Source organism: Lepisosteus platostomus, unplaced genomic scaffold, assembly GCF_059453375.1.
Source record: "Lepisosteus platostomus isolate fLepPlt1 unplaced genomic scaffold, fLepPlt1.hap1 Scaffold_80_H1, whole genome shotgun sequence".
NCBI lineage: Eukaryota > Metazoa > Chordata > Actinopteri > Semionotiformes > Lepisosteidae > Lepisosteus > Lepisosteus platostomus.
In genome coordinates this window covers 268,005-295,530 of record NW_028291692.1, presented here as the reverse complement: position 1 = coordinate 295,530, position 27,526 = coordinate 268,005, and the positions used below count along the sequence as shown (strand labels likewise).

The 27,526-nt window shown below is 47.5% G+C and overlaps 11 non-coding genes across 11 annotated transcripts; 7 read left to right on the top strand and 4 right to left on the bottom strand.

The window, feature by feature from the left end:
• Positions 1-5,060: 5,060 nt before the first annotated feature.
• trnam-cau (transfer RNA methionine (anticodon CAU)) lies at positions 5,061-5,133 on the bottom strand. The gene has a single exon. It is a non-coding gene; the product is annotated as a tRNA-Met (tRNA).
• A 2,355-nt stretch (positions 5,134-7,488) lies between these two features.
• trnae-uuc (transfer RNA glutamic acid (anticodon UUC)) lies at positions 7,489-7,560 on the top strand. The gene has a single exon. It is a non-coding gene; the product is annotated as a tRNA-Glu (tRNA).
• A 1,935-nt stretch (positions 7,561-9,495) lies between these two features.
• trnav-aac (transfer RNA valine (anticodon AAC)) lies at positions 9,496-9,568 on the top strand. The gene has a single exon. It is a non-coding gene; the product is annotated as a tRNA-Val (tRNA).
• A 708-nt stretch (positions 9,569-10,276) lies between these two features.
• On the top strand, positions 10,277-10,348 carry trnae-uuc (transfer RNA glutamic acid (anticodon UUC)). The gene has a single exon. It is a non-coding gene; the product is annotated as a tRNA-Glu (tRNA).
• Positions 10,349-12,386: 2,038 nt separating this feature from the next.
• On the top strand, positions 12,387-12,459 carry trnav-aac (transfer RNA valine (anticodon AAC)). Its single transcript has one exon. It is a non-coding gene; the product is annotated as a tRNA-Val (tRNA).
• Positions 12,460-13,306: 847 nt separating this feature from the next.
• trnae-uuc (transfer RNA glutamic acid (anticodon UUC)) lies at positions 13,307-13,378 on the top strand. Its single transcript has one exon. It is a non-coding gene; the product is annotated as a tRNA-Glu (tRNA).
• Positions 13,379-13,829: 451 nt separating this feature from the next.
• Positions 13,830-13,902, top strand: trnav-cac (transfer RNA valine (anticodon CAC)). The gene has a single exon. It is a non-coding gene; the product is annotated as a tRNA-Val (tRNA).
• A 621-nt stretch (positions 13,903-14,523) lies between these two features.
• trnad-guc (transfer RNA aspartic acid (anticodon GUC)) lies at positions 14,524-14,595 on the bottom strand. Its single transcript has one exon. It is a non-coding gene; the product is annotated as a tRNA-Asp (tRNA).
• Positions 14,596-19,781: 5,186 nt separating this feature from the next.
• trnat-agu (transfer RNA threonine (anticodon AGU)) lies at positions 19,782-19,855 on the bottom strand. Its single transcript has one exon. It is a non-coding gene; the product is annotated as a tRNA-Thr (tRNA).
• Positions 19,856-22,707: 2,852 nt separating this feature from the next.
• trnav-aac (transfer RNA valine (anticodon AAC)) lies at positions 22,708-22,780 on the bottom strand. Its single transcript has one exon. It is a non-coding gene; the product is annotated as a tRNA-Val (tRNA).
• A 1,430-nt stretch (positions 22,781-24,210) lies between these two features.
• trnak-cuu (transfer RNA lysine (anticodon CUU)) lies at positions 24,211-24,283 on the top strand. Its single transcript has one exon. It is a non-coding gene; the product is annotated as a tRNA-Lys (tRNA).
• The last annotated feature ends 3,243 nt before the right edge of the window (positions 24,284-27,526 follow it).

Sequence of the window (27,526 nt, the reverse complement as noted above, 5' to 3'; positions counted from 1 at the left end):
AGTCTGCCATGCTTTTGTCAGATACTGTAAAGTGGTGTCGAACTGGAGCCTCACCATTTGCATATGTGAGGCTCCAGTTATACATCGAGTGTCACATTAAATCACAAAAATGAAGAGAGTTAAAGCAGCTGGAGAGGTTTTCTTACAACTTTTGAGCTGACACAGTTTTGGAAAATGTTTCCTTCACGCTGCACTGTACAACATAGGCAGCCAAGAGTCTCCAAAACAAAACAGAATTGACAGATAGGAGAAAATTCCCACTCGTCCTGAAGTTCCCAAAATCCAGCACTGAGCGTAAACAAAGTGTCTAAGTAGCGTGGGAATGCTAACCCTAACCCTAGCTGGAGTTTGAGCAATCCAGCACTGAGCGTAAAAAGATGAGTCAAAGTAACGTCTAATCGGATTCGTTTCCTTAGAGCTGGTTCAGAGTTTGCTCAAGAGTTTACCCAGTGGGCATTGATTCGTCGAATATACGTATATTCACGGCGAAAATACGGCTATACGTATATATACGTCGCCTCGACGTATAATCAACGTCGAATTGCAACCGTAAAATCGACGACATTAATAAACGCATATATAACGTCGAAAACACATCTAACACAGGCTTTTTACTGTATGTATCGTGTGTGCCGCAACTAGGAGTATACGGCACTCTGCACAGTGTACGAAGTAAATTATTTTCGCAGTAATTAATTTACACGTGTATAATAAATATAGTAAATATAATAAATTAATTACTGCGAAAATAATTTTCTTCGTAAATCCTGCAATCCAGATGATTGGGGTATTGGTGCATGGCTACAGTCTGTGCTAGGAACATGGAGAGGGTCTCTGGTTCAATACATATTTGTGGGTCTGGTATTATTCGTTATGATCATATCGTTAATATCCTGTTTGAAAAACATGTGGACTAAAGCTGCTGCTTCTGTGCTAATTGTACGCCCTGAAGGGATCATGAAGGTCAAAAAATGATTTCATGGGAAAGGTTCTCTTATCTAGTGGCAGAACCTGATGGGTAGAACAATATAGCTTTAAGGGGGGTTACCCTTGGGAGTGATTCCCCTAGATGCAAATGATTATTGTGGTTTGTTTGTTCATAATAAGATGTTTTGCAGGAACGGAACAAAGAGAAATTTTACAACTTCAGCTAGAATTGTTCTACAAAACGTCACAGCTGAGGCAGGGGAACAATCTGTAGATTTTTCTAAGAGTTATTACCCAGTTGTTGACCAATCTGTTGACCAATGTTGACCAAAAAAGCCTAGGATTATGCTGGGCTCCAGCCCACAGGGATTTACCTGTGCTGTAAGAACTAATGAGTGAATAAGGAGACTGGATTCTGGTGAAAGACTTCAGGAAAAAGAAATGGTGTTCACTCAGGTGGAGGGGGCTGTACCAGGTGCTGCTGACCACTGCCACTGCTGTGAAGGTCACAGAAATGGTGCCCTGGATTCATGCTTCCCACTGTAAAAAGGTCACAAACGAACTGAGCAAAGTGCAGGAGTGATGTCTCCACAAGGACAGATGGGGATAACCTGCTTGGGACTGATGTGCTAAGCCTTTTTCCTTTTTATGTAGAAGCCTGTCACCACCCCAAAAGAGGAAGAAACTAAACACGAAGCGTCTTTGTATACAAACTGGCTGAATGAAACTGATAATGAGGGGGATATGAGTAATTTGTGGTATAAATTTATAAATCATACTGTAAAGTTAAAGAAATTTAATGCATCTTGTTATATATGTGCTTTAATGCCTCATTCTACAGCCTCACCCATGCGACTTTTTATGAAATGTACTCTTTTATTAATATCACGTTAGAAGGCTTAGACGCTATCAAACAAGAATTAAGGGGAGTTAGATTAATGGCACTTCAGAACAGGTTCGTGCTGGACCTTCAAAATGCAGCATCTGGAGGAGTCTATGCTTTAGTAGGAGACTCCTGTTGTACATATATTCCAGCTAATGACTATGATTACGGAAATCTTACGCTCGCTATTCAGCATTTGAAAGAACTAAAAGACAAGGTGAATAAAGAGAGAGGCATAAAAGATACACCGGCTTTTCTCTCCTGGTTAGAATCACTGTTTGGGCCAGGGGGAATGTTTTTCTTTTAAGTTACTAACACCGATTATAGGGGCTGTGATACTTGTCTTCCTGTTTTTATGTTGCTGTATGACATGTATTATTCCAATGCTTCGAAATATGGAAATATGGTACCTAGGAGGATAAACTGTTCATCCTTCCAGTCTGGAGAATTGGCAGCTGTCTGACGTCAGTTAGTGATCCTTAAAAAATTAATAGTTCCAGGACAGTGTGCATCACCAGAAAATCAATTTCAATGCATTAAAACTCTTGTTATCCTTCTGAACATTGAAGTGTCATTGCCCCAGCACTGTATACTCTTACTTTTGACGCCTGTCTGAAGTTGGATCCATTTCTAAGAATGGTGACTCACATATCCTCATGCTCAACTTTGGCTTAACCACACAAACTATGAAGTTAATCATCTGCTTTTGCTCCAAGATTTATGTTACTAGGCTCTCTCCTGGGGATCCTCGTGTTCTAACATTGCCCTTATTGTGGATGATCCATGACAGAATTCAGGGAATTCAGAATTCTGATACCTCAGCTCAGATTCTGACTGGGCAGACTGTCATTGCCTGGTGTGAATGTGTGCATATTGTATCTGTTTTTGTGCATGTTCTGTGGCCTGTTGTACAGTACATCACAAATGAAAGGGAAATGGAAAACTAAAATAAGACTCAAGTGTTTTATCTTTCATTAACAGTGTTTCATTAGTATCTGTGCTAGATCCTGTCATCCACTGCTTACCACGACAGGCTCTAGCACAGGATAGCAGCTAATACATTTAACAATCTCACTGCACAATGTTGTATATTCAAGGGCTGATCTTCTGTACTTTTTCTTTCACTTTTCATTTCCTAGAAACTCAGTCCTGCCAGGAATAATCTGAGAACAAAATCAATCTGAGTCAACAAGGTCTTATTCAAGGTCATCAGCACTAACAACATTCTCTCTGGAGACAGGCGATAAGAAAATTGAAAGTGTGTATTGTTACATAACAGCAGAGACTATGAGTTATGCTATCATGAGAGTGGTGATGGATTTTTTTCATTGCTTAGTTTTGCAGGTTCTGTACATGTGAACATTCAAAGTGACTAAAGTAAAGGAGTTTTCCCTTTTTACCACATAATTCCCAAAGATCAACACTAATAGAAAGCCTAATTCCAGCCAAGATTCAATTACTGTCTCTCAGGCATCCCAGCAGTGGATTTCATGACTTCAGACAGCCATCTTTATCAGTGGAGAACTCAATGCTCTGAGGTTTACTGGCAGAGTCTCACACTGGGTAATATGTTGGTAAATAATGTCCTATGGAATTGTACTATTGATAAATTCTACTATGGAACTGCGATGTGTCCTGAAAAAATCTTCGATGATAGTGGTACAGTCCATCACACCCCACCTACAGCCTTTAAAAGAGAAAAAAAAAATTCTGATATTATGGTGGAAAAAGAGCCCTGGAATCTTTGTAGAAGGACAAAAGACGGAAAGAACGGGCAGTGTAACCATGGCAAAGAGAAGGGAAATATTGGAGAGAGCTTTTTTCATACACTTTTTATCATTGTTTTTCCAGCCCAACAATGATCAACAAATATGGGCAGGCGTCCTGTGCCAAATCCAATCTACCTTTCTTCCAAGCATACAGGAATGTCAGTGAATTAAATATTGACATATGAAAATACCCAAAAATATGCAATCACACATATGCAGTTTGAGCAAACATAAGACAATACCCAAGTACCACAAACTACCAGGCATCATTAGCAGTTCAGGTGGGGAGCTGTGTCAGCATGCGTAGGCTGCAAAGGAACAAGTAATAGGTCTATTCCATGCTTAAGAGAGAAGAAAGAAAACACAACATTTCAGCCGTGGAGCCCTCACACCTGAAGAAGGCTCCACGGCCGAAACGTTGTGTTTTCTTTCTTCTCTTTTCATCTAGTGTCATTAGCCAGTTACTGTCAAAATAAAATAGAAATGGATAACATTCTAGAGAGAGTTTGAAATGCCAAGGTACAATTTAAACCATATTTCTTCCACTACAACCACAATATTTTGGAGAGATCGCTGAGCCTAACTGTTCTGGCATGCCCGTTAGCCTCCGTCCTGCTTCAGCAATGAATGCAACGGGGCACATTCTGAGGGAGATGCGGTCAATCGGGTTGCAGGAAAACCACGCTATGCTTTTTTTTGAGATCCTGAAAAGGACAGAGGGGCCATGTATATGTGTGCAGCTGGATATGTAATTGCAGGTGGCGTAGCAAATTCTGCTGAAGCCCCACTGCCTGGTGTGGACGGTAGCTGTGCATGTTGCAGCAGAATTGTGCATGTGAGATCAAGGGGGCATGTCATGTGTTTGAGCACTTCACTCCCTTCCGGAAGCACGTGATTCCCTGAGTCCAAAAAATTTGTAAGTTCTTTGGATGACCTGTGGACCGATCTTTCACGATGAAGAATTCCTTAAGAAGAATAGATCTCGGCCCACCATCCCAATGCCTCCATCTCAAAACAGCAACCTCCCACTGCCCTTAGTCTGCAAGGCAGTCCTTTCAAGTGCGATGATGACGCCGGGACCTTCGTTGCCTATTGTACGAGCTGAACTTTTGTGCTCATCAATTCAACGCTCTTTCCATCAACTCATCTTGTCTTTTGACGCTTCGTGTTTTGTGCTCCTTTGACTATCGGCATATCGGGTGACTGCAAACACTGAAGTTCTTGCTTACGGAGTGTGGAACAGTGTTTTCAAGTGATCGCTGTTCTGTCATGTTGACGCCGAGTGAATCTTTCTTTGGCAACATGTGCAGGCTGACAGCAAAAGTAATGGCAAATTTCTTGACTTATTTCTGAATGTGAATGTTCTTTAGAAAAGGGATGCGGCGTTGCTTCTCCCCCGTGTAAAGGTCACGCATTCCAGACGTGGTTATGAGCGAACAGTTGCCGCAAGTGTTTGAAAAGAGCAAGAGAGGAAGCAGCCCTGCCCCGTGTGAGGATCAAACTCAGGACCTTCAGATGATGAGACTGACGCGCTACCAACTACGCCAACGAGGCCAGCTGCAGTGCACAGCCGGAAAGTTTGCCTCATATGGATTTCAGTCGCCCGTTCCCTAATCTTTAGACGCCCTCTGCTGGATGTTGCATTTGCCTTTTGATCTCACCGATACTTTTTTGGTCTGTTTCTGTTGCGAGTCCGTTTTTCAGATCTCACCTAGCACAAGTCTCTCTGGCTGAAGTGGCCTCTCTGCTTCAGCATCGTGCCCTCACTCAGCCATTAAAAACGTCACTCAGACTTCTGACATGCTGACATGAAATGTCAAGAGAGAGTGGCGGAGACGCTTAAGGCAGAGAGAAGATGAAGAGGGGTGTGGCTGCGAAATGATTGACAGCTGCATGACGCTCTCCATGCAAGGTGTGACCACAGGCTAAAGGACACCTTTCGGCACATCAAGCTCTAAACACACACCTGGAGGATGTGGGAAATGATCCCGCTACCTCTCGCGTGCAAAGCGAGCGCTGTACCATGCAACCTAACCCCCCTCACTGGGGCTCATGCCTCGGTGTCGCCTAGTGCCGCTTGTTCCCCTCTTACCGGGTGCAGTTCACTGCCCTTCGTCTGCAAGGCAGTCGTGTAATTGCGGCTTTCTTGACTTATTGATGAAGGTCTGACTGGACGAGCGAATGACGCCTCTCCCCCGTCCTCAAGCTCGCTGACAGAATAAAATAGAAAGCGCTGCCGTGGCTCATTGGTTTAGGGGTATGATTCTCGCTTAGGGTGTGGGAGGTCCCGGGTTCAACTCCCGGCTGAGCTCTTGTGTGCTCTTTTTGTCCTCGTCCACAAGACTGGGGACTGATATCCACATCACCTTGCAGCATCTGCTTATGGCAAACGATGGAATGTGACTAATGACTGAACGAGCCTGGTGAATACTCATCACGTGGCACAATGAGAGCGTGCAGTCAGCTGTCCAAGGCAGCAACCTCATTGCTCGTTCAAAAGAACACGTACTGAAAACTCATCACCACTATGTCGTAAATGAGCACCGCGATCGCTTGTTGTCATGCGTCCTTACTTGGGAAATGCAGAAGCAAAAACTGCCCTCTCTCAGCCACCGAAACGTGTGCGGCTCGCCTTGCACTCTCTGCGCCTCGCATATTTATGGAGCTGTCTGCTCTTCTTTCTGTTGAAGTACGCAAGTTACGGGGCGTACTGCAGACTATGATGTGCTCAATGACAGCTTTCAAGATTTGAAAACTATGAGCTTGATGGCTCAAGTCGAACGAATGTGGTTGTTAAGCAATTGATGATCAAACGCACATATTCTAACGATTCGTGAAAGTATGTTCTAAAGGTCCCTGGCTCGATCCCGGGTTTCGGAATTTTGTTTCATCGCTCCCTTTGTTCCTCTCTCCAGCGCCCCCTGCCTAAAATGACGCGTCCCTTTCTCAGCCCGAAACGCAAGCGAGACACCAGCAACAAACCCTACAGGTTTCCGTAGTGTAGTGGTTATCACGTTTGCCTAACATGCGAAAGGTCCCCGGTTCGAGACTGGGTGCAAACAGCCTCTTCTTGCACGCTCCTGCACTTCACAGAGGTCTTGAACCACCAGTCATTTGTTCCCAATGTATTTCCGGTGCCTTCATGCACTCTTGTACCAAACGCACGTTTTTTCTGTACCTGGAGCCGATCATTTGCAATTGGGCTGTCCCTACAGAACAAGACGAGCTCTGTCGGCTCAAAAGCAGCGCAACACCTGCGAGAACAACAGAAAGATTAGTACCCAGCGGGGGCCTCTTAGTGAGCCCAAGATCTAATCAAGAATCGACTCCAGAAACAGGGCTTGGCGCATTGTTCCATACTCCGACCACTCTTGGTGTAAACAGGTCCCTCCTGGTCTCTGCATGAAATGCACTTTCCTGCGTTTGCTTTGGTGTAACTGGCTTCCCCTGCATGGGCGAATGTGAAGAAGATCCTTAGTAAGTCATTGAAGAAACCCGAGAAGAGGTCGGAGTGGCCTCTGTCGTTCATCAACGATCCAGTCAGGCAGTACTCCTCTGTAAAGCGCCGTTCGTTCACATCGATTGGCTTTTTTTTGCCTTCATTCATGCAAGTAGTAAAAGCAGACGCCCCTATTCTGCCGTGACCCGGATTTGAACCAGGGTTGTTGTGGCCACAACGCAAAGTACTGACCACTATACGATCACGGCGAGTTACCGATACACACGTGGCAGGGCGGAAAAGGCTGTGCTCTCTTCGTGTGACATAATTCGGGAAAGTCCTGACGTTGCATTTCAACTGAGCCCCAGTATACATCGACCCTTCGGCACTCTGAGTGACAACTCTCTTGCGTGTTTTCTCATATTTATGTAGTTTGCTTGCATGATGCCCGGAACAGCAAGGTTGTGCACTCCCATATGGTCTAGCGGTTAGGATTCCTGGTTTTCACCCAGGCGGCCCGGGTTCGACTCCCGGTATGGGAACGTGTCAATTTTGCCTCCTGCTTTCCAAAAGATCAGCACTGTGTACGAAGGAGCCGCATTAAAACTACTCAACGTGCAAAACGTGCGAGAAGAGGGGGCGCTTGTTTCCAGCCGAAACTTCTCGCGTGTGAGACGAGCTGACCATCGCTGCAGGAGGTGGGAGGGTCACTCTGGTAGACAGGGCTGACCTTCGGCAATAGGATTTATACTCTCCAAGATGATATTTGCACTTTCTGGAGAGGCGATTTTCTCCACTTCAGTAGCCCGATTTCGTCGATTGCGTGGAGAGGGCTGTAGAATGTGGCGCCGTCTTTCCTGCTCCGTCCATGACAGGCGTGCTGGTCTCTGGAGAGAGAGCACGGTCCATCAGCGCACCCCAATAAAGGCACTGGAAGCAGCTGAATCGCATTGGCGAAGCTCAGCGCTGGGCCGCTGGGCACATCTGACCACAGTTTCCGTAGTGTAGTGGTTATCACGTTCGCCTCACACGCGAAAAATCCCCGGATCGAAACCGGGCGGAAACAGACCAGACTTCTTCTGTCGCCACGCACAAAAGGGGATTGGGGATTCGCCTAGTGCTGTGATCGAACAGACCCACTCACCTCTTAGTGTGGTGGGATCTGCACAGTGCATGTCGCAGCGCATCCTGCTTTCACTTCAATGCGCATCCTGATGTACCCCGGTCTCCCGCATGACAGGTGGGGACAGGTGACAGGTCTACGTGACAGGTCCTATACTAACGAGGAAGACATCGCTCTCTCCGACCCCCGGCATCGTGTCCCGACCCACCGTGCTGGAAGCCGACTCGTGCTGTGATTCCTTTACGGAGCAGAAATGACAACCGAGGAGCCGAGAGATCATTTCAGCATTTCGCGTCTGAACGGAAAACACAAACGACCAACTCGGAATGACTTGCTTTGGACGCTTTTCAAAGCGTTCTTTGTGCACGATAAACTGCGCCGCCTAGCAGATACAAATGGGTTGTACAACTTTGAAGTAGCAAATGGAAGAGGGCTAAGCCTCCTCTCTTTTAGCCCAGGTTCGATCTGTCTCCCAGAATCACCAGGGCGCACGCACACACACACACCCGTGCCGTTGAAGAACTCTGCTTCATTTCTAAGGGCAACTCAACATTCACTCCTACCCCGAGTGCAGAAAAGACAGCGTCTGCAGTAACAGCAGCTCAGGTCTCTGCACAGGAGCTAAGCTGCCCCCATCTCCTCTGCTCTGCGGCTCCTACGGAGTGGAGTCCTGCCTGGAGCCGTGTTTGCAGGCGGCGGCTCCCCGCACCCTGTCTGTGCGTCGTGTCCAAGAGCTCCTGGGAGGAAGAGAGAGCCCTCCGACTCGGGGGCTTTTCCACGGTCTGTGTGAGGAGGGGCGGGTGTGTCCAGCAGCTTATCGAGCGGAAGCCTGAGGCGGCGGAGAGCTGTGATCGTGCAGACCTTGAGGTGTCACCTCTTTGTCTGCTTTCCCGCCCTCCCTCCGCCCAAGCTCTGCTCCAAAGTAGCCCGGCAACCCCTCACACCTGCACGTGTCACAACCTAAGGTGTGGTCATGAGACACCCATGGGGTGTTGTTCTGTTCTTGCTAATTGTTTCCTGCCCGTCGCAGGCAGGAGTCCATGCGAGGAAGATGCGCTGGACAGAGCTCAGAGGGCGCACCTGGGTGGCTTTCCTTCTGAGTGACGTTCCTGCAACACTCTCCCGCTACTCTTGGTGCGCTCATGCCGCAACACAGGAAGGCTGAAGCAGGTGGCTGTGGGCTCTGTGCACCGCCGAAATAGCTCAGCTGGGAGAGCGTTAGACTGAAGATCTAAAGATCCCGGGTTTCGGTGTTTTGTTTCATCGCGCCCTTTGTTCCTCTCTCCAGCGCCCCCTGCCTAAAGTGACGCGTCCCTTTCTCAGCCCGAAACGCAAGCAGCAACAGTCCCTGCAGGTTTCCGTGGTGTAGCGGCTATCACGTTCGCCTAACACGCGAAAGGTCCCCGGTTCGAGACCGGGTGGAAACAGCCTCGTTTTGCACGCTCCTGTACTTCACAGAGGTATTGAGCGACCGGTCATTTGTTCCCAATGTATTTCCGGTGCCTTCATGCACTCTTGTACCAAACGCACGTTCCTTCTGTATGCGGAGCCGATCATTTGCAATTGGGCTGTGCCGACAGATCAGGACGAGCTCTGTCGGCTCAATAGCAGCGCAGGACCTGCAAGAACAACAGAAAGATTAGCATCCAGCGGGGGCTTCTTAGTGAGCCCAAGATCTCATCAAGAATCGGCTCCAGCAACAGGGCTGGGCGCATTGTTCCATTCTCCGACCACTCTTGGTGTAAACAAATCCCTCCTGGTCTCAGCTTGAATTGCACTTTCCTACGTTTGCTTTGGTGTAACTGGCTTCCCCTGCATGGGCGAATGTGAAGAAGATCCTTAGTAAGTCATTGAAGAAACCCGAGAAGAGGTCGGAGTGGTCTCTGTCGTTCATCAACGATCCAGTCAGGCAGTACTCCTCTGTAAAGCGCCGTTCGTTCACATCAATTGGCTTTTTTTTGCCTTCATTCGTGCAAACATTCGTGTGACATAATTCGGGAAAGTCCTGACGTTGCATTTCAACTGAGCCCCAGTATACATCGACCCTTCGACACTCTGAGTGACAACTCTCTTGCGTGTTTTCTCATATTTATGTAGTTTGCTTGCATGATGCCCGGAATAGCAGGGTTGTGCACTCCCATATGGTCTAGCGGTTAGGATTCCTGGTTTTCACCCAGGCGGCCTGGGTTCGACTCCCGGTATGGGAACGTGTCAATTTTGCCTCCTGCTTTCCAAAAGATCAGCACTGTGTACGAAGGAGCCGCATTAAAACTACTCAACGTGCAAAACGTGCGAGAAGAGGGGGCGCTTGTTTCCAGCCGAAACTTCTCGCGTGTGAGACGAGCTGACCATCGCTGCAGGAGGTGGGAGGGTCACTCTGGTAGACAGGGCTGACCTTCGGCAATAGGATTTATACTCTCCAAGATGATATTTGCACTTTCTGGAGAGGCGATTTTCTCCACTTCAGTAGCCCGATTTCGTCGATTGCGTGGAGAGGGCTGTAGAATGTGGCGCCGTCTTTCCTGCTCCGTCCATGACAGGCGTGCTGGTCTCTGGAGAGAGAGCACGGTCCATCAGCGCACCCCAATAAAGGCACTGGAAGCAGCTGAATCGCATTGGCGAAGCTCAGCACTGGGCCGCTGGGCACATCTGACCACAGTTTCCGTAGTGTAGTGGTTATCACGTTCGCCTCACACGCGAAAGATCCCCGGATCGAAACCGGGTGGAAACAGACCAGACTTCTTCTGTCGCCACGCACAAAAGGGGATTGGGGATTCGCCTAGTGCTGTGATCGAACAGACCCACTCACCTCTTAGTGTGGCGGGATCTGCACAGTGCATGTCGCAGCGCTCCCTGCTTTCACTTCAATGTGCTTCCTGATGTCGAGTCGTGTGCCGTGCGGAGGCTCTGAAAGCGAGAGCAATGAAAAGGTGCACGACGCTGTGTTAGAAAACAGAGAAGTGAAAGGCAGTCCTTTCTCTAAGGAGGTAAAAGAAAAGCTACTCCCTTGTCTGGGAATCGAACCCCGGTCTCCCGCGTGACAGGCGGGGATACTTGCCACTATACTAACGAGGAAGACATCACACGCTCCGACCCCCGGCATCGTGTCCCGACCCAGCGTGCTGGAAGGCGACGCGTGCTGTGATTCCTTTACGGAGCAGAAATGACAACCGAGGAGCCGAGAGATCATTTCAGCATTTCGCGTCTGAACGGAAAACACAAACGACCAACTCGGAATGACTTGCTTTGGACGCTTTTCAAAGCGTTCTTTGTGCACGACAACTGCGCCGCCTAGCAGATACAAATGGAAGAGGGCTAAGCCTCCTCTCTTTTAGCCCAGGTTCGATCTGTCTCCCAGAATCACCAAGGCGCACGCACACACACACACCCGTGCCGTTGAAGTACTCTGCTTCATTTCTAAGGGCAACTCAACATTCACTCCTACCCCGAGTGCAGAAAAGACAGCGTCTGCAGCAACAGCAGCTCAGGTCTCTGCACAGGAGCTAAGCTGCCCCCATCTCCTCTGCTCTGCGGCTCCTACGGAGTGGAGTCCTGCCTGGAGCCGTGTTTGCAGGCGGCGGCTCCCCGCACCCTGTCTGTGCGTCGTGTCCAAGAGCTCCTGGGAGGAAGAGAGAGCCCTCCGACTCGGGGGCTTTTCCACGGTCTGTGTGAGGAGGGGCGGGTGTGTCCAGCAGCTTATCGAGCGGAAGCCTGGGGCGGCGGAGAGCTGTGATCGTGCAGACCTTGAGGTGTCACCTCTTTGTCTGCTTTCCCGCCCTCCCTCCGCCCAAGCTCTGCTCCAAAGTAGCCCCGGCAACCCCTCACACCTGCACGTGTCACAACCTAAGGTGTGGTCATGAGACACCCATGGGGTGTTGTTCTGTTCTTGCTAATTGTTTCCTGCCCGTCGCAGGCAGGAGTCCATGCAAGGAAGATGCGCTGGACAGAGCTCAGAGGGCGCACCTGGGTGGCTTTCCTTCTGAGTGACGTTCCTGCAACACTCTCCCGCTACTCTTGGTGCGCTCATGCCGCAACACAGGAAGGCTGGAGCAGGTGGCTGTGGGCTCTGTGCACCGCCGAAATAGCTCAGCTGGGAGAGCGTTAGACTGAAGATCTAAAGATCCCGGGTTTCGGTGTTTTGTTTCATCGCGCCCTTTGTTCCTCTCTCCAGCGCACCCTGCCTAAAGTGACGCGTCCCTTTCTCAGCCCGAAACGCAAGCGAGACACCAGCAGCAGTCCCTGCAGGTTTCCGTGGTGTAGCGGCTATCACGTTCGCCTAACATGCGAAAGGTCCCCGGTTCGAGACCGGGTGGAAACAGCCTCGTTTTGCACGCTCCTGTACTTCACAGAGGTATTGAGCGACCGGTCATTTGTTCCCAATGTATTTCCGGTGCCTTCATGCACTCTTGTACCAAACGCACGTTCCTTCTGTATGCGGAGCCGATCATTTGCAATTGGGCTGTGCCGACAGATCAGGACGAGCTCTGTCGGCTCAAAAGCAGCGCAGGACCTGCAAGAACAACAGAAAGATTAGCATCCAGCGGGGGCTTCTTAGTGAGCCCAAGATCTCATCAAGAATCGGCTCCAGCAACAGGGCTGGGCGCATTGTTCCATTCTCCGACCACTCTCGGTGTAAACAAGTCCCTCCTGGTCTCTGCTTGAATTGCACTTTCCTGCGTTTGCTTTGGTGTAACTGGCTTCCCCTGCATGGGCGAATGTGAAGAAGATCCTTAGTAAGTCATTGAAGAAACCCGAGAAGAGGTCGGAGTGGTCTCTGTCGTTCATCAACGATCCAGTCAGGCAGTACTCCTCTGTAAAGCGCCGTTCGTTCACATCAATTGGCTTTTTTTTGCCTTCATTCGTGCAAGTAGTAAAAGCAGACGCCCCTATTCTGCCGTGACCCCGATTCGAACCGGGGTTGTTGCGGCCACAACGCAAAGTACTGACCACTATACGATCACGGCGAGTTACCGATACACACGTGGCAGGGCGGAAAAGGCTGTGCTCTCTTCGTGTGACATAATTCGGGAAAGTCCTGACGTTGCATTTCAACTGAGCCCCAGTATACATCGACCCTTCGACACTCTGAGTGACAACTCTCTTGCGTGTTTTCTCATATTTATGTAGTTTGCTTGCATGATGCCCGGAATAGCAGGGTTGTGCACTCCCATATGGTCTAGCGGTTAGGATTCCTGGTTTTCACCCAGGCGGCCCGGGTTCGACTCCCGGTATGGGAACGTGTCAATTTTGCCTCCTGCTTTCCAAAAGATCAGCACTGTGTACGAAGGAGCCGCATTAAAACTACTCAACGTGCAAAACGTGCGAGAAGAGGGGGCGCTTGTTTCCAGCCGAAACTTCTCGCGTGTGAGACGAGCTGACCATCGCTGCAGGAGGTGGGAGGGTCACTCTGGTAGACAGGGCTGACCTTCGGCAATAGGATTTATACTCTCCAAGATGATATTTGCACTTTCTGGAGAGGCGATTTTCTCCACTTCAGTAGCCCGATTTCGTCGATTGCGTGGAGAGGGCTGTAGAATGTGGCGCCGTCTTTCCTGCTCCGTCCATGACAGGCGTGCTGGTCTCTGGAGAGAGAGCACGGTCCATCAGCGCACCCCAATAAAGGCACTGGAAGCAGCTGAATCGCATTGGCGAAGCTCAGCGCTGGGCCGCTGGGCACATCTGACCACAGTTTCCGTAGTGTAGTGGTTATCACGTTCGCCTCACACGCGAAAGGTCCCCGGATCGAAACCGGGCGGAAACAGACCAGACTTCTTCTGTCGCCACGCACAAAAGGGGATTGGGGATTCGCCTAGCGCTGTGATCGAACAGACCCACTCACCTCTTAGTGTGGCGGGATCTGCACAGTGCATGTCGCAGCGCATCCTGCTTTCACTTCAATGCGCGTCCTGATGTACCCCGGTCTCCCGCGTGACAGGTGGGGACAGGTGACAGGTCCTATACTAACGAGGAAGACATCACTCTCTCCGACCCCCGGCATCGTGTCCCGACCCACCGTGCTGGAAGCCGACTCGTGCTGTGATTCCTTTACGGAGCAGAAATGACAACCGAGGAGCCGAGAGATCATTTCAGCATTTCGCGTCTGAACGGAAAACACAAACGACCAACTCGGAATGATTTGCCTTTGACGCTTATCAAAGCGTTCTTTGTGCATCGAACAGACCCACTCACCTCTTAGTGTGGCGGGATCTGCACAGTGCATGTCGCAGCGCTCCCTGCTTTCACTTCAATGTGCTTCCTGATGTCGAGTCTTGTGCCGTGCGGAGGCTCTGAAAGCGAGAGCAATGAAAAGGTGCACGACGCTGTGTTAGAAAACAGAGAAGTGAAAGGCAGTCCTTTCTCTAAGGAGGTAAAAGAAAAGCTACTCCCCGTCGGGGAATCGAACCCCGGTCTCCCGCGTGACAGGCGGGGATACTTGCCACTATACTAACGAGGAAGACATCACACGCTCCGACCCCCGGCATCGTGTCCCGACCCAGCGTGCTGGAAGGCGACGCGTGCTGTGATTCCTTTACGGAGCAGAAATGACAACCGAGGAGCCGAGAGATCATTTCAGCATTTCGCGTCTGAACGGAAAACACAAACGACCAACTCGGAATGACTTGCCTTTGACGCTTATATACCTCTTAGTGTGGCGGGATCTGCACAGTGCATGTCGCAGCGCTCCCTGCTTTCACTTCAATGTGCTTCCTGATGTCGAGTCGTGTGCCGTGCGGAGGCTCTGAAAGCGAGAGCAATGAAAAGGTGCACGACACTGTGAAATAAACATTAATAAACGCATATATAACGTCGAAAACACATCTAACACTAGGAGTATACAGCACTCTGCACAGTGTACGAAGTAAATTATTTTCGCAGTAATTAATTATATTTACTATATTTATTATACACGTGTAAATTAATTACTGCGAAAATAATTTACTTCGTACACTGTGCAGAGTGCCGTATACTCCTAGTGTTAGATGTGTTTTCGACGTTATATATGCATTTATTAATGTCGTCGATTTTACGGTTGCAATTCGACGTTGATTATACGTCGAGGCGACGTATATATACGTATAGCCGTATTTTCGCCGTGAATATACGTATATTCGACGAATCAATGCCCACAGCTTGGCATACAAGGGTTTTGCGGAGGGGTCTTGCCACCTGCCTGAAAAAAAAACAGTAAAATGTTTGAGTGCCTATAGAGTTTCTATTTTTATTTTCTTGAGAAAAGTTGATACCATTTCCTGGAAACCCCGTCCCCCATCAGTGCGCGGTGCCCGGGGAAAAATCTGTAGGGGGGCGTCTGAAATTCTGAGCGGGGGTGATATTTCGGTTGAAACGGAGCTGTACGGTGCAGCTACCCAAATGAAATCTCGCAGCTATGCCATTAATTAGTGCTTTATGATAGAAGATATCGACTAGCAATCTGGTATTTGCGATGAAGTTCAGTTTCACATTTTTCGTCACTCTCACTGGAGAGTATTGCCTGGAGCGAAAAGTACCATAAGCGTTCATTTTTGCAGCTACATGGACGTTCTGAATCGTTAAGAAAAAATGTTGTAAAACCAACAGAAAGCACAGACTGCTATAACTAGTCCTAGTTATATAACGATTTTAAGTATAATGATAAACTACTGCAAGGAATCGGTCCACCTGAGCAAACAGGATCGTAATGTTGACACTCAATAACGACACTGATATGTGCAGTTCCTGGACGGATAGCCCTCCTGCCCATCAAACAGACTGAGTGACTGTTCCTGTCATTTAGTGTTGTCTGACCATTGACAAAGTACAACTATTTTTTTAGGGCGCAAATTAAGTTAGGTAAATCTTTTTGCCCAAAACTGAAGGGGCAACATTCCCCCCTCCCCCCGTGATGCCAGGCCTGTCCCCATCCTATTCCATAATGTCATTATATATAATACCATACAACAGTGACCGATCCTTACTAACTACATGCGTTAAAATTGCACATCAGCTCATAGCAGGGGGCACATAGCCGCGATGTATTATCAATGTTATATTTCAACCATAATATCGACAACATTAATAAACGCATACGTTGAGAAAATATCGAACCCAGCATATTTTCCGGTTATATACCACAATGCATTGCTAGTATTCGTTGGTCACAATTTTGGACACATTTTTCAAACGTAGAAGTATATCCGCAAATATCTCAGCAATCCTCTTTTGACGAGTAAGTATGAACAATAATAATACTATCTGAATACATACAGATCTTTCTTAATATTATTTTGATTAAAATAGTACATTTCTACATTTCTAAATCTAATCATTGGCTTGGTTTACTTGTTTCTACACCTATAAAATCTATCTTTGATGTATAATAGACCTCTACCCATATACGTATAATAGACCTCTAAAGTTACACGTATAATAGACCTCTAACCATATACGTATAATAGACCTCTAAAGTTATACGTATAATAGACCTCTAACCATATACGTATAATAGTCCTCTAAAGTTATCCGTATAATAGACCTCTAAAGTTATCCGGAACTCCAACCATATATGTATAATAGTCCTCTAAATTTATCCGTATAATAGAACTCCAACCATTTATGTATAATGAACGTCTAAACATAGACGTATAATTGACGTATAACTTTAGACGTATATTAGAATTTCATTCTAGACGAATTGTAGACCACATTTAGACGTAAAAGGTATGCGTTTAATAGACGTATATTATACGTCTTTTGCCCACTGGGTGGGCTCCAGATGCACATGGAAGCAATCAAGTGTTTCATCCGAGCTGTTTCAAAGACTGCCCAAGAGCTTTCCTTTCACAGAGGCGCAACGATTAATGATGGGGGTGCACCCTTCAATGCGCCTTACGACTCTAGGGAGTGATTGAGACGATTCGTAGCGTGTGCTCATTTCTCTCTATTCCCCGTGTTGCAGTGGTAGGATGACGTAAATTACTGCTTCGACACGTAACGCCATTATAATCACGTGCAGGAGCTGAGGGCTTTAGTTTTGTTTCGTTTTCCATGACGTTCGTAAGCGCGCAAATCAAAGGCAAGTCCTGCGTCTAACACGAACGTAAATGCTTTTGAAAGTGCAGTGTGGTGCAGCTTGTAAAATCCTTGTCCACATTTGTGGTTTGTTGATGTTTGTTCTGTCTGCCAAAGTTGCATTTTGACATCCGGACGGGGGGACTTTATCATTTGAACGTGAAGCCAGCCTTAAACCCTCTGAGGTGTGTCTGTCTGCCGGCACGTATCTTGTGAAAGGTATTTTTTTTTAACGGAGAGCAATTTTAAAAAGGTATCCGCAGCCACCTCGCAGTCCGTGTTTGATTATAGGAGGAATGCGGCGGCGGCGAGCTCGCATTTGTCGTGCTCGAGTGTTTAAGGCGATGGGATCGAAATGCGTTGGGGACTCCCCGCGCAGGTTCGAAACCTGCCGACTCCGGCGTCTGCCGCGTGTCGCCTTGTGCCTGCGCGGCAGAGGCGAAGTGCCGCTTCTCCTTTCCTGGTACTATAACAACGCGAAATCGCTTGGACCTGCTGCCATGGACATCAATTCTTCAGATAACCACACACTTTGCCTTCGCACCTCTGGTGCTCTGCTTATGCCTTTGAAAACCTAATGAATAAAGCTGAAAGAACCGACACGATATGTAGGTGCTGGTAAAGCACGCAGTAAAGAACTGTTAACAGCAAGGGTTTCAGTGGGTTAACTGAGGAGAAGGCGTGATCGCTAATTGTTGACTTTTTATTTGGTGTTAGAAACACTCTTACTGTGCATGACGTGCAACAAATGTAGCCACAGAAATTGCATCACGCTTTCATGTATGCTATTGCAAACACCAACGTTGCCTAGATAGAAAACCGAAATAGCCGTGGGTTTGCTTGCTGGTCTGAAGGATCTCTCTTCGAATCTCTATCATTTGTCAATGGAAGTAAAAGGCGCTGCAATCTGATACGTTCAGAATCAAACCCGCAGCTGTTGTTCGACTTTATTTCTTGACTAATTACAACTGAGTGTCGCATGAGCAGTTACATAAACTTGTCTGGTATATTTGAACACAAATGCCGTTCTTCAATTAAAACTAACAGTACATTGTCAGGGACATTCAGTTCTATACAAACAAGAGACAGACAAGAGAATATTTCTACCGTTCATGTGGACTACGTGTTGACTTACTGATCGGAATAATTGAAAGGTTCGGGCTCATAGCCGATGCAGTGCGTGCTAATTAGAACAGCAACGCTGAGCTCTCAGCACCGTACTGAGCCCAGGTGTTTTTCTAAAGCTGTCAGGTGTAGTTCATTTACATGAAGGAAATCTCTTACTGGGTACGATTACAATGCAGTAAGTAGCACAGACTACTTAGGGAGCAGCCCGATGTGTTTAAAAATGACCCGAGCCAGGTAAGAGTCAAACCTACAATCTCCTGATTCGTAATCAGACGCCTTATCCATTGCGCCACTGGACCTGGTGTAACACTGCAGGACTGTAACCCAGTGAGCTCAGCCCTGCAACTAGTAAAATATTACCCCCGGTCCATTCTTTTCCAAAAGTGAGAAACACCTGTTTTCTACATGTTGTCTGTTTTAAAACCATATCTCTTTAAACCAAACCAAAGAGTTTGTCTTTTGCACTGCTATTCTGATTCATTTCGATTTCAAAGAAAAAAAAAACATTACCTTCCAAAGCATCATAAAATTGTCCCTTCTTCCAGACTCTACTTCTCTCTTGTAGTAGTACAGCAGACCTTTCCAGGTGAGCAGATCACAGAGTCCGAAATGAGCTTCCTCAATCAAGCAAAGTACCTGAACATGACTCTGTCATCATAAAAGCGCCCCTGTAATAAAGAAATTAAATCCGAAATCAAGAGGGCAGTTGCCTACTGAAATACAAGAAGTCATCAATTTTAACCTAGCAACACATTAAAGGCTGCATCTATACAAGTACGATTCTAGAAATGCTCACCAGATTACGTTTTAAGAAGGAACTGTGCCTCAGGTTCCGCCGAGATCTTAACTCGGATGGCAGGATTCAGAGTCCGGAGTGCGGACTGATGGCGCACGGAGGGTCCATATACTGTGGATCCCTCAGTGATCTTCCGCGTATTCAAACCACCAGCGTGTGACTCCCCTGTCCCCGTGACCTCATTGCTCTGCTCTCTCCTCTGTGCAGCCGAGCCCGACTCACGGTAAAGTGAAAAAAAATATGCCCTCAACGTGATATTTAGTCTGGAGCGAGGATAGATGTTACCTTTTTATCATTGAACAGGATGTATGTGATGTGGCGACTAGGTTCAATTTTGTATCCTCTTTAAAAGATTAAGGACTGGGGTGAGCGTGATTTACCAGCTAAGAACCCGACGTGCGCACCGTTTAAGCTGCATAGACTCGGTCGTTTAACTCTTCTCCATTAGTAGGGTTAAGGTTAAAGAAAAAAACATTGCTGACTTCTTTTTTTTTTGCCAGCCGCTAGCGCTGATTAGCAAGGTTTGTATTTCATGTTTTGCAAGTTGCATCCATTTTAAGAAAAACAAGTCGCGTTAAAGACAGGAAATAAATACTTGCATTTAATTAAGTCTAGCCGTAGGCGGTTGTCCATAATGACCAGTACTGTTCAAGAAGACAGAACAAAGAAGGCACCGCTGGGATTCGAACCCAGGATCTCCTGTTTACTAGACAGGCGCTTTAACCAACTAAGCCACAGTGCCCCGGGAGTGTTGTCCTTTTGCAGCCACTTGGACACACCTTTAGAAAAACATTTTGTTAGGCATTCTGCCTCAGCCTAAACACCTATAGCTTGCAAAGCGCATGCTATTAGACAGGCACCTCTGCAAGACCTTAAGAGTCTCTTAAACTAGTGATAGTAAGGTGTTCCCAATGGGTGATGTTCGGCTTTCAAATCATCTCATCCGTGGAAGCGCCGAGATGCAGCTGTTTAAGGCTTAGAAGCAGCTGACTGTTTCACTACCTAGCTGATCACTGTCAGTCAGGGAGCTTAGAGGTGAAAAGCCTGTCTGAGAGACAATTCGCCATCGATCAGTTCAATATGTTCCGTACCAGCTCGGCGCACCCGAGATCATCTTGGTAGCCGTGTAGCTCAGATGAGTGAGAGCTTGTGTGTATTTACCACCGTGATTGGATGCCGGCCCTTCTCAGGTCACAGTAAACCTTCTGCTCAAAAAAAGTGAGGTAAAACCTCACTCTGCACAGTAAAACCTAAAAAAGTGAGGTTTTATTTAATCTCTGACCAAGGGAAACGTTTCATTTTTTCAAAGAAATGTTTGTTAAAAAATAAAGTCATAGTTCCATGGGATTCAATCATAGACCGTGTGACATGGAAGTCAGGAACCTAACCCACTAAAGCACTACAGAAACATTATCGACAGACAATGTACAGCGTGTACTATTCTTGTGTTGCGGTACATGAATATAATTATATCGTTATTAATTTCTAATTTATAACTTTATTAACTTTATAAATTAACTTTATAAATTTATTAACGTTATTAATTAATTTCACGACGCACAGACAGAGCGTGGGGAGCCGCCGCCTGCAAACACAGCTCCAGGCAGGACTCCGCTCTGCAGGAGCCGCAGAGCAGAGGAGATGGGGGCAGCTTAGCTCCTGTGCAGAGACCTGAGCTGTTGTTGCTGCGGACGCTGTCTTTTCTGCACTCGGGGTAGGAGTGAATGTTGAGTTGCCCTTAGAAATGAAGTAGAGCACTTCAACGGCACGGGTGTGTGTGTGTGCGCCCTGGTGATTCTGGGAGACAGATCGAACCTGGGCTAAAAGAGAGGAGGCTTAGCCCTCTTCCATTTACTAGTTCAAAGTTGTACAACCCATTTGTATCTGCTAGGCGGCGCAGTCGTCGTGCACAAAGAACGCTTTGAAAAGCGTCAAAGGCAAGTCATTCTGAGTTGGTCGTTTGTGTTTTCCGTTCAGACGCGAAATGCTGAAATGATCTCTCGGCTCCTCGGTTGTCATTTCTGCTCCGTAAAGGAATCACAGCACGCGTCGGCTTCCAGCACGGTGGGTCGGGACACGATGCCGGGGGGTCGGAGAGAGCGATGTCTTCCTCATTAGTATAGGACCTGTCACCTGTCCCCACCTGTCACGCGGGAGACAGGGGTACATCAGGACGCGCATTGAAGTGAAAGCAGGATGCGCTGCGACATGCACTGTGCAGATCCCGCCACACTAAGAGGTGAGTGGGTCTGTTCGATAACAGCGCTAGGCGAATCCCCAATCCCCTTTTGTGCGTGGCGACAAAAGAAGTCTGAAGTCCGTTTCCACCCGGGGACCTTTCGCGTGTGAGGCGAACGTGATAACCACTACACTACGGAAACAGTGGTCAGATGTGCCCAGCGGCCCAGTGCTGAGCTTCGCCAATGCGATTCAGCGGCTTCCAGTGCCTTTATTGGTGTGCGCTGATGGACCGTGCTCTCTCTCCAGAGTCCAGCACGCCTGTCATGGACGGTGCAGGAAAGGCGGCGCCACATTCTACAGCCCTCTCCACGCAATCGACGAAATCGGGCTACTGAAGTGGAGAAAATCGCCTCTCCAGAAAGTGCAAATATCATCTTGGAGAGTATAAATCCTATTGCCAAAGGTCAGCCCTGTCTACCAGAGTAACCCTCCCACCTCCTGCAGCGATGGTCAGCTCTGGCCGCCTGGGTGAAAACCAGGAATCCTAACCGCTAGACCATATAGGAGCGCACAACCCTGCTGTTCCGGGCATCATGCAAGCAAACTACAGAAATATTAGAAAACACGCAAGAGAGTTGTCACTCAGAGTGTCGAAGGGTCGATGTATACTGGGGCTCAGTTGAAATGCAACGTCAGGACTTTTCCGAATTATGTCACATGAAGAAAGCACAGCCTTTTCCGCCCTGCCACGTGTGTATCGGTAACTCGCCGTGATCGTATAGTGGTCAGTACTTTGCGTTGTGGCCGCAACAACCCCGGTTCGAATCGGGGTCACGGCAGAATAGGGGCGTCTGCTTTTACTACTTGCACGAATGAAGGCAAAAAAAAGCCAATCGATGTGAACGAACGGCGCTTTACAGAGGAGTACTGCCTGACTGGATCGTTGATGAACGACAGAGGCCACTCCGACCTCTTCTCGGGTTTCTTCAATGACTTACTAAGGATCTTCTTCACATTCGCCCATGCAGGGGAAGCCAGTTACACCAAAGCAAACGCAGGAAAGTGCAATTCAAGCAGAGACCAGGAGGGACTTGTTTACACCGAGAGTGGTCGGAGAATGGAACAATGCGCCCAGCCCTGTTGCTGGAGCCGATTCTTGATGAGATCTTGGGCTCACTAAGAAGCCCCCGCTGGATGCTAATCTTTCTGTTGTTCTTGCAGGTCCTGCGCTGCTTTTGAGCCGACAGAGCTCGTCCTGGTCTGTCGGCACAGCCCAATTGCAAATGATCGGCTCCGCGTACAGAAGGAACGTGCGTTTGGTACAAGAGTGCATGAAGGCACCGGAAATACATTGGGAACAAATGACCGGTTGCTCAATACCTCTGTGAAGTACAGGAGCGTGCAAATCGAGGCTGTTTCCGCCCGGTCTCGAACCGGGGACCTTTCGCGTGTTAGGCGAACGTGATAACCACTACACTACGGAAACCTGTAGTGTTTGCTGCTGGTGTATCGCTTGCGTTTCGGGCTGAGAAAGGGACGCGTCATTTTAGGCAGGGGGCGCTGGAGAGAGGAACAAAGGGAGCGATGAAACAAAATGCCGAAACCCGGGATTGAGCCAAGGATCTTTAGAACATACTCTCACGAATCGTTAGAATATGTGCGTTTGATCATCAATTGCGTAACAACCACATTCGTTCGACTTGAGCCATCAAGCTCATAGTTTTCAAATCTTGAAAGCTGTCATTGAGCACATCATAGTCTGCAGTACGCCACGTAACTTGCGTACTTCAACAGAAAGAAGAGCAGACAGCTCCATAAATATGCGAGGCGCAGAGAGTGCAAGGCGAGCCGCACACGTTTCGGTGGCTGAGAGAGGGCAGTTTTTGCTTCTGCATTTCCCAAGTAAGGACGCATGACAACAAGCGATTGCGGTGCTCATTTACGACATAGTGGTGATGAGTTTTCAGTACGTGTTCTTTTGAACGAGCAATGAGGTTGCTGCCTTGGACAGCTGACTGCACGCTCTCATTGTGCCACGTGATGAGTATTCACCAGGCTCGTTCAGTCATTAGTCACATTCCATCATTTGCCATAAGCAGATGCTGCAAGGTGATGTGGATATCAGTTCCCAGTCACGAGGACAAAAAGAGCACACAAGGGCTCAGCCGGGAGTTGAACCCGGGACCTCCCACACCCTAAGTGAGAATCATACCCCTAAACCAATGAGCCACGGCAGCACTTTCTATTTTATCCTGTCAGCGAGCTTGAGGACGGGGGAGAGGCGTCATTCGCTCGTCCAGTCAGACCTTCATCAATAAGTCAAGAAAGCCGCAATTACACGACTGCCTTGCAGACGAAGGGCAGTGAACTGCACCCGGTAAGAGGGGAACAAGCGGCACTAGGCGACACCGAGGCATGAGCCCCAGCGAGGGGGGTTAGCTTGCATGGTACGGCGCTCGCTTTGCATGCGAGAGGTAGCGGGATCGTTTCCCACGTCCTCCAGGTGTGTGCTTAGAGCTTGATGTGCCGAAAGGTGTCCTTTAGCCTGTGGTCACACCTTGCATGGAGAGCGTCATGCAGCTGTCAATCATTTCACAGCCACGCCCCCTCTTCATCTTCTCTCTGCCTTAAGCGTCTCCGCCACTCTCTCTTGACATTTCATGTCAGCATGTCAGAAGTCCGAGTGACGTTTTTAATGGCTGAGTGAGGGCACGATGCTGAAGCAGAGAGGCCACTTCAGCCAGAGAGACTTGTGCTAGGTGAGATCTGAAAAACAGACTCGCAACAGAAACAGACCAAAAAAGTATCGGTGAGATCAAAAGGCAAATGCAACATCCAGCAGAGGGCGTCTGAAGATTAGGGAACGGGCGACTGAAATCCATATGAGGCAAACTTTCCGGCTGTGCACTGCAGCTGGCCTCGTTGGCGTAGTTGGTAGCGCATCAGTCTCTTTATCTGAAGGTCCTGAGTTTGATCCTCACACGGGGCATGGCTGCTTGCTCTTTTCAAACACTTGCGGCAACTGTTCGCTCATAACCACGTCTGGAATGCGTGACCTTTACACGGGGGAGAAGCAACGCCGCATCCCTTTTCTAAAGAACATTCATATTCAGAAATAAGTCAAGAAATTTGCCATTACTTTTGCTGTCAGCCTGCCCATGTTGCCAAAGAAAGATTCACTCGGCGTCAACATGACAGAACAGCGATCACTTGAAAACACTGTTCCACACTCCGTAAGCAAGAACTTCAGTGTTTGCAGTCACCCGATATGCCGATAGTCAAAGGAGCACAAAACACGAAGCGTCAAAAGACAAGATGAGTTGATGGAAAGAGCGTTGAATTGATGAGCACAAAAGTTCAGCTCGTACAATAGGCAACGAAGGTCCCGGCGTCATCATCGCACTTGAAAGGACTGCCTTGCAGACTAAGGGCAGTGGGAGGTTGCTGTTTTGAGATGGAGGCATTGGGATGGTGGGCCGAGATCTATTCTTCTTAAGGAATTCTTCATCGTGAAAGATCGGTCCACAGATCATCCAAAGAACTTACAAATTTTTGGGACTCAGGGAATCACGTCTTGAAAATACGTCTTGGACGCGTAACGGCATTCTATCCAACTATCCAACTGCAGGACTTGAGGGTTTTTTGTGCTTTGTTCTGTTTTCGTTGACATCGCATTCGTAAGAGCGTCAAAAAAAGGCAATTCCAGCATCTAACACGAATAAAAGGGCTATTGAAACTGCAGGGCTGCGCAGCTTCTAAAATCCTTGCACACAATTCTCCGTTATTGTTACTTCCTTCTTTCTGTCTAACAAAGTTCCCTTTTCCTGACCGGACGGGGAGACTATCATTCCAACTTGAAGCCAGCCTTAAGTTCTCCGAGGCGCATTTGTCTGCTAGCATGCATTTTGTGAAATTTTTTTTTGTTGTTGTTAAACCAAAAGCGACTTTGAAAAAGGTTTCCACCGCCGCCCGGCACTCTATGTTAGACTGTATCAAGAAAGCAGCGCGCGCTGCAGCCGTGGCCGAGTGGTTAGGGCGATGGATTAGAAAGCCGTCGGGGTCTCCCTGCGAAGCTTCGAGTCCTGCCGCCTACGGTGTCGTCGTGTGTCTGCGCAACAAAGGAAAAGCACCCGTTTCGCTTTTCCCGCGACTTTTAAAACACGAATGATCTGGATTTCTACATGAATGGCTCTTAAAATGTGATCTGATCTTCATCTGACGCATAATAATAAATAAAGACAGTCTTGTTTAACAAACAACACACAACATTTTACATTGTCAATTCAGTTCAAATCAATGTATAGCGCCTTTCACAACAAGGTTGTCCCAAGGCACTTAACAATGCAAGTTGTTAAGAGCCTTGTGTCTAATATGCCGCCTAGGTTACGTGCTGTCTCTTTGAGGCAGCACGTAACCTCATTTGAGGCAAATGTTTAAATCCTCTGAGTTAAGTGCTGAAGTTATAGTAGTCCTATCAGTATTGTTGCCTCCGATCAACAGATCCTCAGTTTTCTCAGAGTTGAGTTACAAAAAGTTTTCACACATCCAAGTCTTTCCTTCATTAATGCATTTAACTAAAGTGATAATAGAAGAGTTGTCATTTGGTGGAAACAAAATGTTTATTTGAGTGTCATCAGCATATGAATGAAAGTTCATATTATTTTTTCTTATTATCCTACCTAGCAGCAGCATGTAGAGAGAGAGAGCAATATTGGTCCCGGCACTGATCCGTCTGGTACCCCAAATTGAACTGGTGACGTTGATGAAGCAGTACAATTATTAGATATTTGAACATAATGAAAACGATGAGTAAAATGTGAAGTAAACCACTGAAGGACGGTTCCAGATAAGCCAACCTCAAACTCAAGCCTGTGTAACAAAACAGAGAGGTCAACCGTGTCAAAGGCAGCTCTAAGATCTAGAAGCACAAGCACTGTTGCATTCCCCGCATCAGTAGCTAAGAGAATATCATTTACGACTCTCGTTAATGCAGTTTCAGAAACCAGACTGAAATTTCTCAATTATATTATTTGAATCCAGATACGATTGACGTTGGGCAACAACTATTCTCTCAAGACTTTTAGATTGAAATGGGACCTTTGAGACAGGCCTGTAGTTGTTAAGAACTTGTGGATCCAAATTTGACTTCTTAAGGAGCGGTCTAACAACTGCTACCTTAAATTGATCAGGTACAACGCCTGACGCAAGCGATGCATTCATCATACTAATTATAGGTCCTGCCAGTCCTTCGAGGGAATCTTTGACTAGCTGAGTGGGGATGGGATCTAGCGAACAGGTGGTTGACTTTGTCTTACGTCTGTGTTCATGAGTCCACCATAAGAAGAAATCTGAACAGGAGTGGTGATCATCCGAGGTCACCACGGAGGAAACCACTGCTCTCCCCAACAAAAAAACCACCACTGCCCCTCTCAAGTTTGCTAAAGACCACATGGATGTTCCACAGCAACTCCTGGAACAATGTTCTGTGGACAGACGTGACAAAAGTTGAACTTGTTGGTAAATGTGCACAGCGTTATGTTTGGAGATAACAAAACACTGCATACCAACTCCAAAACCTCATCCCACCTGGGAAGCATGGCGGAGGCTGTACGGCTTGCAATCATCGAGGGACCGATGAATTCCAAGATGTATCAGGAAATTCTACAGCAGAATGTCAGGGTGTCTGCCTGTGATCTAAAACTCGAAAGACGCTGGGTCATGCAGCATGACAAAAATAAAGGAGTACATCAACAACAGAGTGGCTGAAACAGAAGAAATTCCGTATTTTGGGATGGCCAAGTAAGAGTCCTGACCCCAATCCCATTGAAGTGCTGTGGCATGATCTGAAGCAGGCCGTTCAGCGCAAGACATCCCAAAAATATACATGAACTGAAACAGTTTTGCATAGAGGAATAGGCCAAAATACCTCCTAACCGCTGCTCAGGTCTGACCAGCCGCTACAGAAAGTGGGGGTTGAGGTTTTTGTCAATAAAGGAGGTTCCACTAGCTCCTTAATATAAGGGTTCACGTACTTTTTCCATCAATGACCTTGATTGTTTAAAACATTTGTTAAAACAGCAATGTCAAATGTTGGGCGTGTGTTGTTTGTTAAATCAGACTCTCTTTATTGATTATTATGACTTAGATAAAGATAAGATCACATGTTAGGAGCCATTCATGCAGAAATCCACATCATTCCGAAGGGCTGTTTACAAAAGTTTTTCTTCCAACT